The following is a 19,373-nucleotide window of genomic DNA, read 5'->3' as shown; positions in this document are numbered from 1 at the left end:
GAGACGTTTCTCCAGCTCATCTAAGATGAGATCGCCAGAGATTCGAAACATGGAAAGGATTGGATAGGCCACTGCCAGCTTGGGACAGGGGCGGCCTCTAGGAGTTGGCAGTGGCTGCCAGCAAGGAAACAGGGACCTCGACCCTCCAGTCACGGGGAACTGAACTCTGCCACCAACAAAAACGAGCTTGGAGTAGACGTTCCCCAGAGCCACCCCACAAATGCCTGCTTTTAGCTTTGTGATACCCTGAGCAGAGACCTTCTTCAAGCGTCACGCTCCCTCACCCTAGCTGACTTCTCCTCAGCTTTCAAGATTCTGCCAACAGCAGGGGTCTTCTGCCTCGGTTTCCTCAGAGAGCTCCCCTACTCCCTGGTGGGCAAGAAGCGCTTCTCGTCAGCCTGCTCACGCCTCACTGCCCAGCTCAGACGCTCTCCCCTGAGCCATCCAGCCTCCTCTACTCAGGCTTGGAACGAGCAGCCCACAAAGGACCTGGCCTCTGGCCCCGGCTGACTGCAGAGATTAGCCGTGCCCACGCCCAGCTGACAAAAGAACTCTCCTCCTTGCACAGAGCAGACTCCCCACAACAGGTATTATTCCTGTCCTGACACACCTGCATCTACTGGCAGCAGAAACTTGAGACAATTCCACGGCTACAAACTTGTCCTAGGGAAACGCCCTGTGAGCCTCGGGCATTGCACTGCGAACAATTAGGCTCCTATCACCTGGGACAATTACACGTGTGTTCACCACAGGACGCATACGGAGCTCGGAGCTCGAGGTGACTCCTCTGTGAAGCCGGGGAGCAGGAGACAGCGTGCACGGGGGACCACTAGCCAACAAGAGCGTGTTCAAGGGAAGCAGTCCCACGGCCCTCAGCCCTGGGGACCACCTGGGCAGCAGCTCATGTCACTACCTGGCTGCCAGTGGAGGGAGCGACTCGGCTGGCTGGCCGAGGACTTGGCAGAAAGGCCTGACCTGGACTCGGGCCCCCTGGTGCAGAGTTCCTGGCTCCTCCACCTGCCCTGGGCGGGACCAGTTCCACACGCTGAGGTCTCCTCCCTCAGCCTGTGCAGACGCTGAGCCGGGTCACACCTGAGGGATACAGGCTTGAGCATCAGCATCCTTAGGTCAAGGTGTGAAACGGCAGCTCAGATGACTGAAACCGCTGCCCAAGCAGCAGCGCTGCCAGGTGGGGCCAGCTCCATCGGGTTCCAGGTCCAGAGACAGCCACAGCAGCCGTTAAATGAGGATGTTTCTATTCCTGTGCTGTGGCTTCTTTCACTCCAGCGCTGACTCACTTGGACAGCGTGACTGAGACGCTGAGGTGAAGGTTTCAGGTACAGGTGCCCCCGGGAAGTGGCGTGGGGCTTTAGTATTACCGTCTGCAGTCCTTAGGCAGTCGTGTGGACGGGGGTTTGCTGTTAATGACCGTGACCATGAGCAGTCAACTCCTCTCTGTGAACCTCAGACTAGAGCACTGGTTTGTAAACTGGGGGGATCTTCACCCACCTGTCCAGCGCCTCTGGCCTCCTCACCCCCCACAATGAAGCAGAGCTGCTTTTCAGTTCTTTCATATGCTGGGCTGCAAATACATTGCATTAGAGTAATAAATGTTGAAAGCCACTGAGCTGAAGAATTCTGAAGGTGCTTCCTGGCTCTGTCACTCAATGGCTCTGTGATGTGTCCTTATCAGCATCTCTCGCTCTCTCTTGCAGGCTTGATGGTATTAGTCCTCTCTCTCTCTCTCTCTCTCTCTCTCTCTCTCTCTCTCTCTCTCTCTCTCCTTTCTTCCCTTCCTCCCTCCTTCTCTCTCCGTATCTATCCACCCATCCAGCTATGTGCCTATTTTGCATCCATGAAGCGTCCTACCTAATAAGCCTGAGGAGAGCAGCAAGAAAGGCCGGTCACTGGCTGCGAGGGATCGCCTCCCAGCTGGTAGCAGATAACAGATATCACTGCCAAATCTGCTTTCTTTAATTAAGGGGGAGACTGAGAAGAGCTGTCAGAGTGAAATGAGACCGCAAGCCTCACTGGTTTGCTAAAACATGAGATGGGAAACTGAAAATTCTTTTTTTAAAAAGTTTCCCTAGAAAGCCTACAGAAGTTGTGACAGAAAGAACAGGGCAGAAAGGGCACCAGGAAAAGTCTGCCAATACTGAAGAACTGACCCCAGCAGGGGAGGTGGCCTAACCTTGCCAGTGGCTTGGACAAATTGTATGTACTGTTTGGATAAACAGGAGTTTTCGCTGAGGGAAGCGCTCCTGGAAAAAGGATTGCTTTCCTTTCTCAGACATCCCAGGATGCCCGTCCTGGTTCTGAGCCTGGGCTGGGCGAGTACGCGTCTCCCATAACTGTCCTCAAACAGGAGGCCGCGGTGCCCTTTTACAGGTGGACTTGGAGGAGACAGAGCTTGCCAGGATGTGGCCCCAGGACGCAGCCCCAGGCTGACACAGCCCCGAGCTGCTCTGTTCACTTCACCAGTTAAGACACAGCGGCCACAGACCTGCGGCTTTGTAGAGGACTGAAAACTCAGCATTCGGCTTTGTAGAGGACTGAAAACTCAGCATTCGTCTGGACGCAGGAAGAGAAAGAAGCCCAGGCTTCCCGAAAGTGATTGGAACATTCTGTTGAATTCCCCTGAGGGGAGACCAAGGCTCTGAGAAATCTCAGCATACACGGAATTTGTTCTGAGAAGAAACAAATGCTCTTTCAGGGAGATGCTTCCAATTGGAGACATCGTATTTAGTAAACTAAAGAAGAGGGTCTTTTAGAAACTCCAGTGTTTGCTATTGCTGAAAACAGTAAGCCGGGAGGGCCCCACTGCCCCCAGGGAGTCAGGGCTTCCTGTGAATGGCCTCTTTTGCCTCTGTGTTTGTTTTCTTAGAAAGAAAAACAATGAGGGGACTGGGAGCCGAGACACCTGGTTCAAGTGTGGACTCGGGTGAGCCTTGAAGAGCTGAGACCTGTGCAGTTCACAGCAGGGTCCTGTGAGCCTGCTCCACATGGGGTGGGACGCGGAGCCAGTACATACAATATGGACGGTGGACGATGACAGAGAAATGCTCTGCGAACTTTAAAGCCCAAGGTAACACATTGGAGGGAACGGAGCACTGCTCAAGGTCACCAGCTAGGTGACGGCCCTTATTATTGTCACTGTGTAGTGCGAGAACCTCCGTGGGCCATGGGGAGGGCTGTTTCACGCTGTGCGTTCATGGGGCCCGAGACAGGCAGGGGAGGAAGGGGGTGCCGCCACCGTTTACAGATGAGGACACTGAGGAATGCACACTGGACAGGGAGCTGCCCCAGACGGCAGCCTCCAGCTCACGCCTGACTGACAGCCCCCACGGCACCAGGCACTCTCCCCAGGGCTCTCCGGGCCCTCGTCTCTGCCTCTGCCTGCTCTCCCACTAGTGCACGTGGGAGAGCCCTTCATACACGCGGGCGAGTCCTTGGTATACTTGGTTGGCATTTTATGTACTTAATCACTTCTCTTCCCTGCTGGATGGTAAGCCCTGGGAGCACAGGGACCCTGTCTGTCATGCGCACTGCTGCAGCAGCCCCGAAATGCTCGCTCAGCGAACACAAAGGAATGACCAGGGATGCATGAACGAGGGAATGCCATGGACCGTCAGGGCCTGCGTGGCAGGGCCCCTTCTGGGCTGTCCTGTTTGTCAGCTGCTTGCAGCCACTCAGGGAAGACCCTTCCCGTCCCTGCTGCCGCTGGACATGGGAGCCTCAGGTACAGCTCCTGGGCCGGCACAAGTCAGCCTACTTTCCTTTGGGGCCAGAGGGTGTCACAACAGACACATAACATTACCTAGGTGGAGACAGATCTCTCCGCCTGGTGGCTGCTGCCTGGCTGAAGCTCCTGGCACATTCTCAACCCCCGTCAAAGGCATTTTATGGCCACCTCTGACAGATGGTCCCTTTAAATGAGGCTTGATGTCCCAGGGTTGCCTGGGAACGTGGTGGTCAGTTTTCTTCCTCTTCCAGTCTTTGCTATGGGCCCAGCTGGTGGGCGGGAGGCGGGCAGCTGCAGCCCCAGGTCAGCTGGCCTTGCAGTAATGGGGACAATGACACCAGGCTGGTAAAAATATACACAGCCAAGTTGTCTGCAGTCGGTTTCCCCCTTTCATAACGGGAGGCCTATTTGATAGGAGTATCGACCACGTGGCAACAAACGCATCACCAATGGGTAAGCGGGCAGCTATCCGCCCCCGCTGTTACTTTGCTCAGGTTGTCACTTTGGCCTAAACGCTGCCATGTTTGTCCACCTGGCTGCCTGTACTGCTCGCGGGGACCTCTGTAAGGGCCAGGCCTCAGGCACTCGCTGCTTCACTGCTCAGCAAACGTGGCACACCTACTACACACCTGGCACTGTGCCCAGTGCTGGGGACGTTATCAGGCGACTGGGCATCATGGCCCTGCCCGCATGGCACCCCAGCCGGGCAGTGAGCTCTGCAGGAGCAGGGCCGGGCACAGCTATACAAGGGACATCCCTGCAGAGGAAGGGAACCAGTCAGGCAGCCTGCAGGCGATGGGGGCTGACAGCTGGGGAGGGGCTGAGGCCTGTGTCAAAGGGTCCCATGGTCTCTGGTCATTAAAAAGTGACGCACTGGAGGTGAGGGGGAACCCGTCATGGTCCCTTCATGGGACAGTGCGCCTCAGTGGCCCTTCCCTCTCCTTGTCACCTAGGGGCACTTGCCCCGGAAGCCGCCCACTCTGTGGGCGTCTCCTCCTCCGCTCAGTTAACAACGTAAGGAGGAAATGGCCCACGGCCAGCGCTTCAGGAGACTGAGCACAGACAGTCTGGAGATGGAAGGTGCAGCCCTGTGCCAGGCACTTCCTTCTAGGACCCAAAGCTTTCTTGGCAGTTTCTTATGCTCTCTGTGCTGGACTTCTCTTTCTGAGTAACCACGTGTGCCAGAGAAGCGTGGCTCGACAGTGACGTTGTCTGTAGTGACTCTGGCATGGGGTTCCTACTTTGCATCCAAAACAAAGAAGATGCAACTTTCGGCTGGTCTGGGCCACCTGAGCCCAGGCAGAGACACACAGCAAGGCGCCCAAGGTACTGGAGCTGTCCCCCAGCTGCCACTCCTCACCTGGAGGACCTCAGGCCAGGGGCCAGGAGAAGACAGCCCCAGGACTTGACAAACAGCACCAGATAAACACTTGGTGAATGAATAATCGATGACTGGTGGCTGTCATTTATCAGAAGTTTTAATGCCATCTAACGTGGGAGTCAGGGCGCCAGGACGAGATAAACCTGAGCACAGGTTCTTAGTGAGCAATGTGACACCCCCGCACGGCCCCAGGAATGCCTAGGAGCCCTGGTGCTGCCCACCAACTGGGGAAGCCCAGGGTCCTCCCGGAAACGGGGAGCCCGGCACTGACCCTCCTCTGCCTTGGGTCCCAGCCGGCAGTGCCCGTGGAGCAGAATTCATAGCAGCCACGGGTTCCTGGATGCCCTCGGCCATGCGCGGGTCCTCCAGGCCCTCCAAACTGCCCTGCTTCCTACTGAAGGACCCACGTCTCTTCTGCCTCCAGGCAGAGGCTGCGTTTCATTCCTGTCCACCCAGAGCAGTGTTATGGAAACCAGATTTGCTCAGAGAAGCAGCGTCAGTCATAAGGCCACCTCTGCCACAAGGGACTGAAAGGAATGACCTGCGGATGAGATCATCCTGGGCTTAGGGTGGGTCCTCAATCCCATGAGTGTCCTTCTAAGAAGAGGCGGGGATAGGACACTACAAGAAGGCCACATGAAGATGGAGGCAGAGGCTGCAGTGACGCGGCCTCAAGCCCAGGAGGGCCGGGAGCCCGCGGGGCTGACAGGCAGGATGGCCCCACTCCTAGGCCTGTGGAGAGAGCGGACACCTGGGTTTTGGGCTTCCAGCCTCCAGAAGCGAGCTCAAGTTTCTGTTGTTTGAAGCCCCGTAAGCCTGTGGTGTTTGTTACACAGACAGGAAAGGCAGACAGGCCTCTGCAAACAAGCTGCAGAGGCCAAGCCACGGCCGTGCACGAAGGACCCCAGCACTCTGGGCACGTGAGGGGGCCTCACTGCGGCCACTTCCTCATGGTTAATTCATGGCCAAAGAGACAGGGCCCCTGGCTTGACCGCGGGGCCTTCTGTCCTTCCTGAAGCAATGCCCTGAGCCAGGGGCATCCCGCCCCTGCAAATGGCTTGTAGGCCTCTGTTCCTGTCCAGCTCCTGTCCTGAGAGAAACCCTCCAATGAGCAGCCAGTGTCTGACAAAAACAACCCACTTCTAACTCTGTCAGAGCAGAAACGGGCTCTGATCACACAGCCACCCCCCACGGACACCTACCTCGCGGCAGCACAGACAAATCAACAGCCAGCACGCACTCATCACCTCTGTGAATTGAATCAACATCCCAGTCCCCTTCTTGCCCCCCCAGGTCCGAGACATCGCAGCTCCCCTGGCACCAGGAAGCAGGTGGCTAGGTGTGTGCACGAGGAAGGGCGGCCCGGCCAGCCAAGAGGGCAGCCTGAGCCAACAACCCTGCTGAAACCTTGATTTTAGCCCTGCGACACCCATTCCTGACCCTGACCTCCATGCCCGGACGACAAGGATTTGTGTCGCTGTAAGCCACCAAGCTAATGGGACACTGACACACACGGGAGCCAGAGCGCGGCCCTGGGGATGTCTTCTCTGCACATGTGTCCTCAGTTTCCTCTTGAGAACCGCCAATAGCCACGCGGTGTCCTGCCCTCCCCACCATACCCCACCGCTCCTGGGCATGACCTCTGGGTTCTCCAGCGGCCACAGCACATACTGCCTGGCCTTCCAACATGGGTGCCTCCCCAAAGGGCCAGCCCTGCACCGCCAGAGTCACGGAATGGCCTGCCTCCAAGCCAACCTCGTCACTGGGAGACACCGTCCCACCCAGGGGTCACAGCACCTTGCCCAGCCTCAATTTCCCCATCTGTACACAGCACAACTAACACCACATCTGGTCTGGGTGCAGATTGTGAGACAATCCCATGCGTCTCTCAGCAAGGTCCACGACTTCTTTCAGAGTTCTCTCCATGGAGAAACAGAGAGGATATCAATTTTCCAGAAAGATCCGTCATGAAGAGAGCCTATCGCCTCCATGTCACGGAGATGGATGCACGTCCAGAGAGCTGTGGGGTGGGGGACGGGGTGCTCCACAACTGACCACTGCCTGTCTGCACGCAACCTGCAAAGTCCACGTTTTGTACCTCAGATGGAGAAAGGGAGGGGAGGGGAGCGCCATGCTCACAGACTACTGGAGTCGGCGTGTGCACCGGTATACGCTTTCTGCAGCAGAGTCTGGAAAAAAGTTGTTTTCAAGTCTGTAAAAGTATCCCTCCTGTACCCACTATGTGAGGCCTTCCCTGCTTCCCAAAAGCCACGTCTGGGTTGCTCTAGATGCAGCGGCCTTTGCTGGAACCTCTGAGTGGTGAAAGTGACCTGTTGACCAGTCCTGGTCTAGAAGCTCAGCCACTCATGTGCTTCCAGCTCACGCACTGTCCCCAGGGCCCCTGACATGCCTCTGGCACCCCTTCCTCCCAGACCTCCCAACCCAGATTCATCATGGCTTTGTTGGGGCCTACCACGTGACTGATACCGATTTTAGTCTGTCGCGTGTTACAGTTACGTTTCCCCAGTTAGTGATAAGTCAGCGTGTAGTCTGTGCAGTAAGAAAATATCAGCTTTCAGTCCAGTTGACGTTTACTGGTTGCAGGCCTCGCGCAAACTATTAGACTTTTTCTGGGTCTCAGAAATGAGGCTGAGCCACCCCTGCTGTGTGGGGCTACAGGAAGGAAGGCTGAACCCAGACTTAGAGGTGACGTGTCGGGTACCCACCTACACGCTTACTCCCCTCTCCGCTCAGGCCAGCCCGCCCAGCCTTCTAACTACCCATCATGCTCCATTCATGTTTGTGCTAACTGCTTCCTAATAGCCACCGGCCCCTCTGCAGCAAGAGCCCCACTGTGTAGCTGGGCGCGTGGCCACACTGATAAAGCCACTGCCCAGCTGTCCCCGCCTCAGGCGTGGCACGGTGACTCAATGGCCAACGAAGTATAAAGGGAGGAGGTCTCTTTACAGGAAGTCTCCTGAGGAGGGAGGGTTGCCTCCTCCTTCCTGCTGGCTGAACCCCCGCAGAGCAGCTGGCCTGGGAGCAGCCAACTTGGGTCCCAGGGCCAGGCTGGGCAGGAAGAGGGGGGCCAGGTGCCACCTGCCACCAGGTTTTTGCGTGGCTGAGACACGTGAACTTCACCTAAGCCACTGTTATTTTACAGCAGCCAAACCTCGCCCGAAGGGGCACAGCCTCTGTGCATCAGGCAGACCCTCATCCTCCCAGCCCCGTACACGAGCGAGCTGAGCCAGCTGCATTTGGAAGTCTGGGGGAAGGAGCCCTCGGATGAGGGTTCCCCAAGGATCAGGGGCTGGCTGGGAAAGGCTTCGCAGAGGAGGGGACGTGGCATGTGGCGGTTTGGAGGTTTAAAGGGCGGCACAGAAAGCAGGCAGAGGGGTGGGCGGAGGCTGGCAGCCACTGGGGTCACCTATGTAGGACCTGGGCAACAGACAGGCTTTCAGGGAGTGGCTGCCAAGGGCCCCGAATGTTCCTGGGAGAGTTCTGGGGAATCTTTGAAGGGACCGAGGTTAGAGCAGGTAGTCAGACCCTGGCCGGATAAGGGAAGCGGGGGGGGGGGGGGGGGGGGGCGGGCTGTTTTAGCAGTCCCAGCAAGAAGGGACAAGGGCCAGGCTCCCACAGCAGCCAATTATCAATCCTAAATTGAATCGAGCTCTTGGTTACAGCGGCCAGCACCACGGGAGGGTGGTGGCCCGGAGGACACCGCTCGGCCCTTCTGTCGGTCACAGGCCTCATTGCAAACTCCACCACATTCTCACCAGCTTGCACACCTCGGACCGTTACTCCTCTGAACTGAATGACTCTGGTGGGATAAGCTGAATTACATCCCAAATCAAACAGTAGACGCAATGAACACATCATTTCAGGAATAAAATGAACAGTGAACACAGATATTTACAAACTACTTTAAAGAAATTAACTCTCTCCCACACACACAAATATAATTACAATGGTCTCTGAAAAAAAAAGGGAACTATTTCACTGGGTTCTAGGTAATCTGGGTTAGAAACACGATTCTAGACACACTGGAAACCGGCTGATGCGTCCAGAAGTGTGACCTGTGGGCTGCAAGTCCGACAGCCCTCATGGGGGGGGGGGGGGCACAGAGCTGCCTCCCATTCTCATTCAGTCCCTGCAGATACCAGGGCGATCCGACCCCAGCACTTCCTACCGGGGGGCATAAAAGGGTAGAACTCTGATCACCATGCGGTTTGTTAGTTCAGTTCGACACCACATCAAATCAGCAGCATCTTTTTGATGAGACAAACTGACCACCCAAATTCATTAAGAAGCTACCGAAACTGTCTGGTCAAGTCAATCCAAGGAGTCAGTCTTTCAAACATTCTTTCAATGATTACTCACTAAGAACTGACTCTGGGCCAGGATCTGGGCTGGCAGCTGTCCCTGCCCTGTGGGGTCCCCAAATGCCGGTCAGTGTGGGCCCACTGCAGGCTGACTGTCCAGACTGACCCTGCGTGTCGGCAGGAGGCAGGCTGCTCAGGACGGAGGGCTCTGCAGACATCCAGTGCTGAGGGAAACCATCCTGAAAGGCTCTGTCTGCTTGTTCCACAACGTCCAGTGCAGGGGACTTCAGGGCACACCGCCGGGGCCTTAAGTTTCTGCCTGAGAGTTGGGTCCAGGGACCCACTGGCCTCCACAGCCCCCTTCTCAGACGACGCGTCTCCAGCAGTTCTCAGGCAAGGCCATTCCTGGGTCACGCTCTCTCCTCCAGCCTTCGCCTATAGTGAGGATACCTCAAGGAAAGAGCTCCTGGGGCGCACTCACGGGCTGCAACAAGGGGCACAGAGCCAATGGGAATGACAACACAGGGCTGTGCGGTCAGGACTCCGTCCCCAGAAAGGGAGTCGCCGAGGACGGGGCACTGGCGATTGTTGGGCCACGCCTGCCTCACCTGCTCAGACGTCAGCGGCTGCCAGAGCCACGCTTGGCCTCCATCTCCCCAGCCTCCCGTCCACCTCTCCAACAATCACTAACTGGAATCGGATCACACGCCAAGAGCCACGCCAGCACTGGAGTTCCCTGCTTGAAAGGAACTCTCAGCCTGAAGGGGAGACCTTCGCAGAAAAACACACTGCAGAAGCCCCTCCACCCACAGACTTCACCTGAGGAATTCCACAAGAACGAGGACAGTTAAACGATGGAGAAAATGCACATCAGACCAGCCCCCCACCGGCAGGTGGTGCCATGGGTCACCTACATGGTGTCACTCTGGACACACAAGTAGACAAGTTAGCAGCCGACATTCACACCTTGCCTGCTGTCAGGAGAGGAGCTCCTGACAGAAGTGAACTAAGTTCTAAGGACAGGCATGAGCAAGGTCCTGTGGAGCTGGGAGAATGCTGGGCTGAGCTCAGAGAACATTGTACATTCTTTGAATCTGACCAGATTCAAGTAGAAATGCTGACCCCCAAATGCCGCCAGCTGCTCCCCTGTCTTGACTCCAGGAGCGGCGTGAGGATGGCTGATGAACGGCGGACCTCCTGACAATGCTGTGTCCCGGGAGGAAGGGGCTCACACGGCTCCTCCAAAGGTCCCGGCTGTGCGTGGTCACCACCAGGGCGGGTTCTTCAGGGGAAGTGTAGCAAGAAGCATGCTGTGAGCACAGGGAAGGATGCTGAATGGAAACACTCTGCCAGGACCCCACCGGGAGGACAGGCCTTCCCGTGAACTTACTGGAAATATTTTGCTGCATGATGTTGGGGCATTTGTGCTGGGTGTACAATGTCATTTTATCGTTCACATTCTGGAGAGACTGAGCTGACATCAGGAAGACAGCCCCAAAGTCACGAGGCTGCAAGCAGCCCAGCCACCCTGCTCAGTGGGGTGGAGCAGAAAGGATCGTGGTTTGGGGTGAACAAGCACACCCTACATGCCACAGACCTTCCCGGAGGGTCTGCTGCACAGAAAGCAGGCTGCTGGGTGCACAGAAACAATGCCCCTCCCCTCCGACAGCACTGGACGTGCCCACCTCAGCCTTCAACTCTGCATCCTGAACTCATGTGCCCAAGCCCGGTCCGCCGGGGCCATAAGCCCAGGGCCGGGCACACAGGGAATGCTCAGTCAGTCTCAGCTCCCCTCCCTGGTCCCGGTCTTTCCACTCAGGAATTCCTCCTTCATGGGCAGAGTTTCCAAATGACAGAGTCATGCCGTCGCTCCCCCCTGGGGCTCGGCAGGCCCTGATGGCATTAGGGGGATGCGTTCCTGGATTTTAAACAGCCGATTGGAAATCACCTTCACCCTCCGTCAGGCGGCACACTCCAAGGAAAGCATTACATCTCCTCCTTTGGGGCTGGAACCGCTCAGCTACCCCAGGCTGGAGGGGGCTCCAGGGGGCAGGTGTGTTTCTGCTTATTTCCATGAAGACGTGAGTTCATCCTCCTTAACCAACACTCTCAAAATGCAGGTGGAGGCTGGGGAGAGGGAGCCAAGAACACAGGGCTCCGGGAGGTGGACAAAGAAATCTGTCCTTAGCTGCCTGCCACTCCCACACCTGAGCGTCTGTGGGAACTGCTCTGCAGCTCCTCTCCCGCTGTGGTTCTGAGTCTGGACTTCCCGTGAAACGTTCGCAGGGGACACCGCTGCATCCTGCGGGCACGTGGGAGCGCCACCCTCAGCACCGGGCCTGCCTGTCACAGATGTGCGTCCGGCATGTCCCCACCTGGGCACCCATCAGTAATGCCACCGCGGCAGGAACATGAAGTGTGGGACACGGTCTTCCTGGAAACTCAAACAACCGGTTTCCCGTTCACAGCCAGGGCCCCCGTGGGGGGACAGGAGGGGGAGGTCACAAGAGTAGCGCACAGTCGCCCCGACGCACCTTCTAAACCTCTCCTCCGTCTTGGAAAGAACCTGAGGATGTGCCCTGTGCTCGGGGTCTCATTCCCTCAGGCCCAGGAGCGCTGAGTCAGTGACTCGGGCCTGCCTCACTGGAAGGCCTGGGAGAAGGGCACACGCAGTGCCTCCTGGGCCACCAGCATGAAGGGCACAGGCAGCAGCTCCCTGAATGGCTGCTGAATGAAGGAACTCATGGACAATCAATGAATGAGCTCCTGAGGGTGTGACTTAGTCCCACTCTGCAGGGGGCAGGGGGCTAAGGGCAGGAGGTAGGGGACAGGAGGTAGGGGACAGGGGGCAGGGGGCAAGTTGCCCTGTGAGGCTGTTTCCCGCTGGGTCCAGAACTGGGATTGGGAACGGAGGGCAGACACAGCCTGGGGGCTCATTGTGGGGGCCTGGGGCAGGGCGGAGGCGGGTGTCCCTCGGGGGGAGGGGAGGGTTGATTTACAGAGGGGCAAAGCGTTCTTGTTTTGGTTATTTTCAGTTGTAAATGATTATGGAAATGATTAATATTTTTATATATTACATACACATATCACATGTAAGTATTGCAATCATATGTAATTATTACATACAAAATACACATATGATGAATGCATATATGTACTTAATAATGTAAGTATCATTTGGTTTTTTGTTTATTATTTATTTTTGTTTTATCTTAATTCTCAGGGCAAATGGTCTCCCTGCGAAGGTCATCTGAACGAAACAAGGAAAGTGAACGCGTCCGCGCGTCTTTGCCTCTGAGCGCCGAGCAGTAGGAAGTCCCCCCTTTCCTCGCAGCGTCTCAGAGCCTGGGGGTTTCCTCGGGGCTCGCTGTGCTCAGAAGCCTCTGCAGGAGAAGTTCCTGCAACTTTTCCACTCCCCCCACGATTCTGGAACATCAAGAACCAAAATCATCTCAACCTCTTTGAGTCAGAATCGGCAGGGCCGGCTTTGTTCTCTCCGATCACAGAAGTGCCCCCTCTCCATGCTTTCAGCTCTGCAAAGGAGCTAAGAGCTCGGCGGGGTCAGGCCTGGGTTGGGGCCTTACTCCACGCTGGCAGGGATCCAGCCCTCGGGGGCCTGGTCTGCGCCCAGGGCGGGGGTGCCCTCGGTGGAGGAAGGAGGACACACGCAGGCATGTGGCACAGGGCCCCCAGTAAAGGGCAGCCTCGGCAAGCACCCCGACTCCAATCCGGGTCCATGCTTCCTGGCTGTGTGGCTCTGGGGAAGAAACTTAACCTCTCTGAGCCTCGGTAGGCCAATAAGGGTCCCGGCAACCACAGCAGTTACGCCATGAGGGGTTAAATCCTAACAAACACTGCTCTAATAAACTCTGTCCTTTCTCTCTCTGGGTCAAATCTCTCAGAAGACCTGCTGGTGGGTTCTCAGGTGAGCGCAGCCAAGGGGGTGCCAGTGGGCGCTGAGGCTGGCGCTGGAGCACCTGGGTCGCCGCCTCCCCCTGCAAATCACACCGGCCGGGCCTGGCGAGGCCCCGGCGCCCAGGTGAGCTCCTTGGCTCCTTCTGTCATGCGACTGAGCATCTTCCCATGCGGCGGGCACGGCTCCTGCGGCAGACGCGTCAATTATTAAACCACTGTTTGCTCACATCCCGAGAGGTGGGGGTGCCTCCTCCACAAACATGCCTGCAAGGCAGTCGGGCCACCTGGGTTACCTTGTAACCAGGAGCTGGGCCTCAGATCAAAAGACAAACAAATGAAATAGGCCTAAAGACTCTGAATCGGGGAACACGAAGGCCACAGGTAGGGGAGAGGAGGGCAGCTCAGGTGTGCTCGCCCGGGCCCGGGGCTGGCTCTGCACCTGCCAGACCTCCAGTGTAGGATCCGAGCTGTGACCGCATGGCCCTGGGCTAGCATGGAGCCCAGCGCTCAGCTCTAGGGCCCTGGTGGCGTCTGAACCCCAGCTCCAGTGCCTCACCGAATCACCTCACTTCTCTGGGCCCCCGATTCCACAACTTCAAATGATAATGGCATCACCACGCCTGCAGGTCCACGTGGAGATCCAAGCTGATCACTGAACACGTAGCTTCTGAGCCCCACGCCTGACCCAGGTAGCCAGCGGTTGGGGCCCTGAGTTTACGCTCTGCAGGTTGTTCTTCTAGGGCCCACCTCGCAGCTGGCACTGCCCTGTGGGAATGGCTGAGGGGAAGCCCTGTCACGGAGGCCCCCAGGAGCTGCTCTGCAAACCAGCACTCTTCTCCTGGAAGACCCAGCCTGACCCTGGTGCCCTGGGGCCCCCCTGCGACAGGGGCCGTCTGCGCAGGTTTATGCAGCTTATAAAACTGCCACCCAGCCACCCTGTGCGTCAGGCACAGCTGCTCAGGCCTCCGACAGAATCAGAGAACTGGACTCTAAGAGGCTGTCTGGCCTTGAGCAGGTTACCCCAGATCCATAAGAGCCAGTCCTTTCGCCAGTGAAATGGGAATGACTTCTCTACCTGCAGGGTTACATCAGAGATGAACCGAGACGCCATCCACAGAGTAATGACCTACTACACACGTAATAGATGCAGCAGCTTCTTCCCTCTCTTAGCAGTTATGCCACCATCCTCACGTCACTGTGGGAATCCCTGCCACCATGTCCTGGCAACTTGAGGATTTGGGACTTGGGGAGCAGGTCTGTGGGAAGAGGACGAGTCGGCAGCGCCTAGCCCAGGGCAGCAACATGCCTAACTGCAATGTCCCTTTTCCCATCATTGCCACCTCCACCTGGAACCTTCTCTGGACCAATGCCAATCCTCTCAGGGCCCTGTGTCCTAAAGCCATGTCTGCTCCCCAGGAGACGGACCCCAGAGAGCCCTGGGCGCTCCCCTCCCTCTACTGCCCCCCAACCTCTGGGACCAGGAGGCAGGAAGTGAACCCACTGATTCGAAGGCAGCCCAAGTCCTAGCAGGAGAGAGATGTGTGGACCTGCTCCCCCCCAGGCCCACCTCGGTCCCCCCGAGCTCACCTGGGGCCCAGGTCACAGCAAAGTGGCCAGACGGGAGTGGGCAAAACGGACGCACAGATTTCTTTTCTCAGGAGCAGATGCATTAAGCACATCTGATACTGTGCCCACTTGTAAGTGTGACAGGCTCCCTCTCAGAATTTTCTTCCTATGTCAAATCCTGGTGCCTACAGAAACAGGACCGACTGAGGGAAGGGGGCAGGTTGCAGGAAAGTGCAGGCAAAGTGCAGGCACCAAAACCAGTTAAGGTGCAAGAGAACTACTCACCCATCCATCCATTCACTCACTCACGCACTCACGATTCATTCAAACATCCATCCACTCAGTCATTCTAATATCCGTTCATTCACTCCCTCATTTTTCATTCAAATGTTCTCTGAGTGCCTGCTAGGAATCTAGCACCACTCAGCATGGAGCACAGAAGTGGCTCAGTCACACCTCTGCTCTCAAAGAGGGGGATGAAGTGCAACAGGAGGACAGTCGGGGTGTCTGGGAAGCCAGGCGGGGGTTGAGGGCTCAGACAGAAGGGGGCACCGTGCTGCGTTTTCACAGAAGAGTAGGAGTTTTCACTCCAGGCAGAAGGGAAAGCACGTGTAAAGGCAGGAAGGTTTGAGCATCGGGGTTTCCAGGAACTGCACATAGGTCAGGGTGGCAGAGGGGAGAGGCCAGAGGCCACCAGGCTGCCCAGGCCCGGCCCTGGGCTCTGAGGACGATGGGAGATGGTGGACATTGGAAGTGGACAGCTCTTTAGAAGTCGAAGCGGGTGAGTCATGAGACACTTCCCGTGTATTCACAGAGATCGTGCGTAGAAGTCTCACCCTGCAGCCTGACAACAGCCCCAACAGATGGTCCCCGAAAGCTGAGGACACTGAGGGCCACGGCGTGAGCAAGTGGGGCAGTGGGGACCCGACCCTGCCTGCCGACACCGGGCCAGAGCCCTGGCCTCTCAGGGCCACCAGTAGCCACGCACAGCAACACAGCAGCCAGGGATGCGATGGGGGCTGCCTTGCCATGCTCTGCATGAGTCAGGAGCTGGGTCCCTTTGGCCCTCTGCCACCTTCTAGGCACAGGGTCGCCCCTTTGCCATCAGAAAAACCTGCTGTGGGCTGCTCACAAGGCTTGCAGTGGATGGAGGCAGTAGCCACCCAAGTGAAGGTGCAATGAGGCCTGTGAGGGGCCTGTGGTCCCACCCGCCTCTCAACCATCAACAACGTTCGTGGGACAGACAGCTGTGCTGAGAAGGGGACCCTGCCATCTGAGAACTGCTCAACAAACGGCTACTTTTAAGGGAAGCCACTTATAAAGGCAACCAAATCGCACAGCAAATAATGGAAATAAGGTGTGATTGAAGCTTTACTTTGAAAACGAAATGAAAAAAAAAATTATGAAAACAAGTTTATTTTAGGTCATACTTAGTACAAGTCAGGTGATACTCGCCATATGTACTGACTCTTTAAACGAGCAAAGAAACAGTCGTGATTGCTCTCTCCTGTACTTTTCTAACGAACGGGTACTTTGCATGCAACGTCCGCAGCAGAATCGTCAAGAGGGTCATTTTGGCCCAGCTCGTGCCGTGCCCCGCGGCTTGACCAGTCCCTCTGCAGCCTGCGCGGCCTCTGCCGCCCTTCCTGGCTGTGAGCTCCCAGCACTGGGGGCCCCTGCCCAGGGCTCCCCCATATCATGTGCACCAACTGTGAGAAACTCTGCATGTCCTCCATGACCTGTCATGTACTGGCCAGGGACTTCCATTTGCTCTGCACCCCACTGTCAGGTGTTTACAAACAGTGGAAACTGGGAAGCACCAGAGACTCCACGGGTAGGAGACAAAGGCTAGCATGCAGGGGGGGATGTGTGTGGGGCCCCACTTCACAGAGGTCAGCTCCTTCCTGTCTTCACCTGCAGGGGCCTGAACGCGGAACGAGAACACGCCGCACCTTCGAGAAGCGCCGATGGCTTTGCCAAGGCCAAGACCACAGCCTGCGAGCGAAGCTGAGACCCAGACCTGCGAACCCCGGGCACACAGCACCGCCCGCGCCCTCCAAACCATCCCTTGGACACGCCGCACACAGGCCCACCGGTTGCCTGGAGCACCCTGCCATCTCCACTTGCGTCCATTGAAATTCTACCCCGGCCCTGAGCCCTCTCTCACATGCTCCTTCCTCCTCGAGTTCTCCGTGGTCAGCCTGACAAGGCACTCACATTCCCCATGCTCAGTGCCATCTGAGAGGGCGCCACCCAAGCCAACGGCCCTGGAGCCCCTCCAAGGCTGGGGCAGTGGCTCCCTCATGTCCCCGGCCCCTCCCCCACAGCCTGGCCCCCAGTCGACGTTCAGGAAGTGACACTGACAGGTACGGAGCTGCCGGGTCTGCAGCCCAGATGCCCCCACGTGGCTGTGCAACCCGATGGCTTCCTGGAGGCCTGGCTCACAGCACACGGCAGCCTTCACCACGCTCCTTTCCCAATCAGCGAGCCCATCCTGGGTTTCCATTTTTAGATGCAGCGATCAATACTACTCGCTGTCCGAATGACCCACAGACACATTTAGTTAAAGCAGGGCTCTCGACTGCTTACTAAGCAAACTGACATTCTGCTTAATAAAGTTCACGCTTCCAGAAATAGCAAAGGTACGTGGGGGATAACATGCCACTGCTTCAGGGAAATGGATGCTCCTTCTAGGGGCAGCACAGCAGGTCCATCCACAAAGGGAAGGGCCCAGGGCAGCTGTGCCCGCAGCCGGAGGCAGCCCTGCCTGGAGCCTCGTCCCAGCACACACAGCTCTGGCAGTGGTGCCAGCTCCGCCCCACGCAGCCAGCGAGGTACAAGGGACAGAGAAGAGCCCGGCCAGGGCCTGAACCCCAGAGAACACGGGGTGACACTTTTGTGGGAAGAGTGACAGAGAGAGTGCTGCGGGAGCCCCGGGGATGGAGCTCTGCGGGCCGGCCGGGCACAGGTGACCGCGGAGCTGTGCCTGGAAGGCTGAAGGAAGTTTGCCAGGGGGGCAAAGAACGGAGGAGAGGAAGGGACTGCCTGTTAATGCTCCCAGCAGGCGGCCCCAAACCCTTTGAAAATCTGATGACAACTAGAGGCCCTGTTCCCAGGAAGATGAAACCCACACAGAATGTGCGTAATTGGGTGGCCCTGGGGGGTAACCTGTGTCCGGCTCCGGGTGGAAACACTTGCTCGCTGGAACGTGAGCTGGTGGTCAGTCTACCTGCCGTACGTAGCCCAGACCTGGCATTGAACCACCCTCCCCAACCACCACGGCTGTGGGCACTGGCCAGTGTACATGGTTTGCTAGAGCAAAGGCCACACCCTCCCCGAGTTTGCAGCCAGCTCATGAAGGCCACCTGTGTCATAACAGTGTGGACCCTGGTCCTTGTAGGCTGGTGACAGGTGCCTGGAGGGGGAGGCAGGTGCCCAGGAGCCGCACGCCATGCCTGTGTGCCCCGCCACTGGCCTCGGTGCTAAGGAGATGCGTGCAAGGCCACGTGGAGAACACACGTCCACTGGTGCCACTTACTCCCCAGGGTCCCACACGCTGGGGCTGTGAAGCATCCAGGGTGAGGTTCGGCCACAGAGTGAGAAAGGCTCAGCTGGAGGAGAAACCTGGCTCCTCCCGGCCCGCGGTGGCTTCGGAGCGCCCACGTCCTCCTCCCGCCAGGGTCTATACACTTTCCACCGTCAAGGGACAGAGGGGGAACTAGTTCTCCATCCTTTGATAAGGCTGACGTCCCTGAGGGCGAAGGCTCCACAGCTGGTTTTTTCCAGCTCCTGGGCTGGGTCAAGCGTCCAGTGACAAATCACCAGCAAAGGACCTTGGGAGAAGGAAGTTGTCAAGAACCGCCTGGAAAAGGTCAGGAGGCTGAGTCTTTGAAGTTGCCTTGTCAGGCTCAAGGTCTGGCTTCAAAGTGGCCGGAAGCCAGGCCTCGCTGAGGCTCACGTCCGTCGTCACTTCCTCACACGAGAGGGAGTCATTTCCCCCCAAATCTCCTAGCGCTGCAGCTTGAGCTGACCCACATTTGCTTCCAGACCTCTTTCCTTCCTAAGCAATTAAACAGCTTAACTTCAAACACGTGCCCGTCAGCATCTGCTCTGTGCTTATTTAGGGCGTTCTAAATAACGCGGGGAAAACGAAAAATGAGGATGAGGTAAGCGCGACCAATAGCTCTTTCTGTCAAATGGTGGCCTCGGGAGCGGGGACGACCAGGAGTAGGTGGGTCTAGTCCTACCAGCACATGACCCCGTGCATGACATGCGGGAGGCCAGGTGACCTGGGGTCCCATTCACAGCCATGCTCCGAGCACGTGGCCTCGCATACGGCTCACGGTCACGGCACAGACTGCACACAGCACCTCGTTCCACGCTCAGCCTGGTGCCCAAGGACTGTCCCTAGAGGGAGAAGGGAGTGAACCCTCAGAGGCAGAATGAC

At 57.3% G+C, this 19,373-nt stretch overlaps 1 protein-coding gene and 1 long non-coding RNA gene across 6 annotated transcripts in view; one reads left to right on the top strand and one right to left on the bottom strand.

Moving 5' to 3' along the window:
- Window positions 1-19,373, bottom strand: part of TRAPPC9 (trafficking protein particle complex subunit 9) — a 319,931-nt gene that overhangs the window by 37,690 nt on the left and 262,868 nt on the right. The gene's annotated exons all lie outside the window — the stretch shown is intronic.
- On the top strand, window positions 2,948-18,714 carry LOC141567846 (uncharacterized). The gene is made up of 3 exons (XR_012490739.1): window positions 2,948-3,085; window positions 12,669-13,484; window positions 16,847-18,714. It is a non-coding gene; the product is annotated as an uncharacterized LOC141567846 (long non-coding RNA).

This window comes from Rhinolophus sinicus, linkage group LG12, assembly GCF_036562045.2.
Source record: "Rhinolophus sinicus isolate RSC01 linkage group LG12, ASM3656204v1, whole genome shotgun sequence".
Taxonomy (NCBI): domain Eukaryota; kingdom Metazoa; phylum Chordata; class Mammalia; order Chiroptera; family Rhinolophidae; genus Rhinolophus; species Rhinolophus sinicus.
The sequence above is the reverse complement of the archived record's forward strand: the minus strand, read 5'-3'. Positions and strand labels throughout refer to the sequence as shown.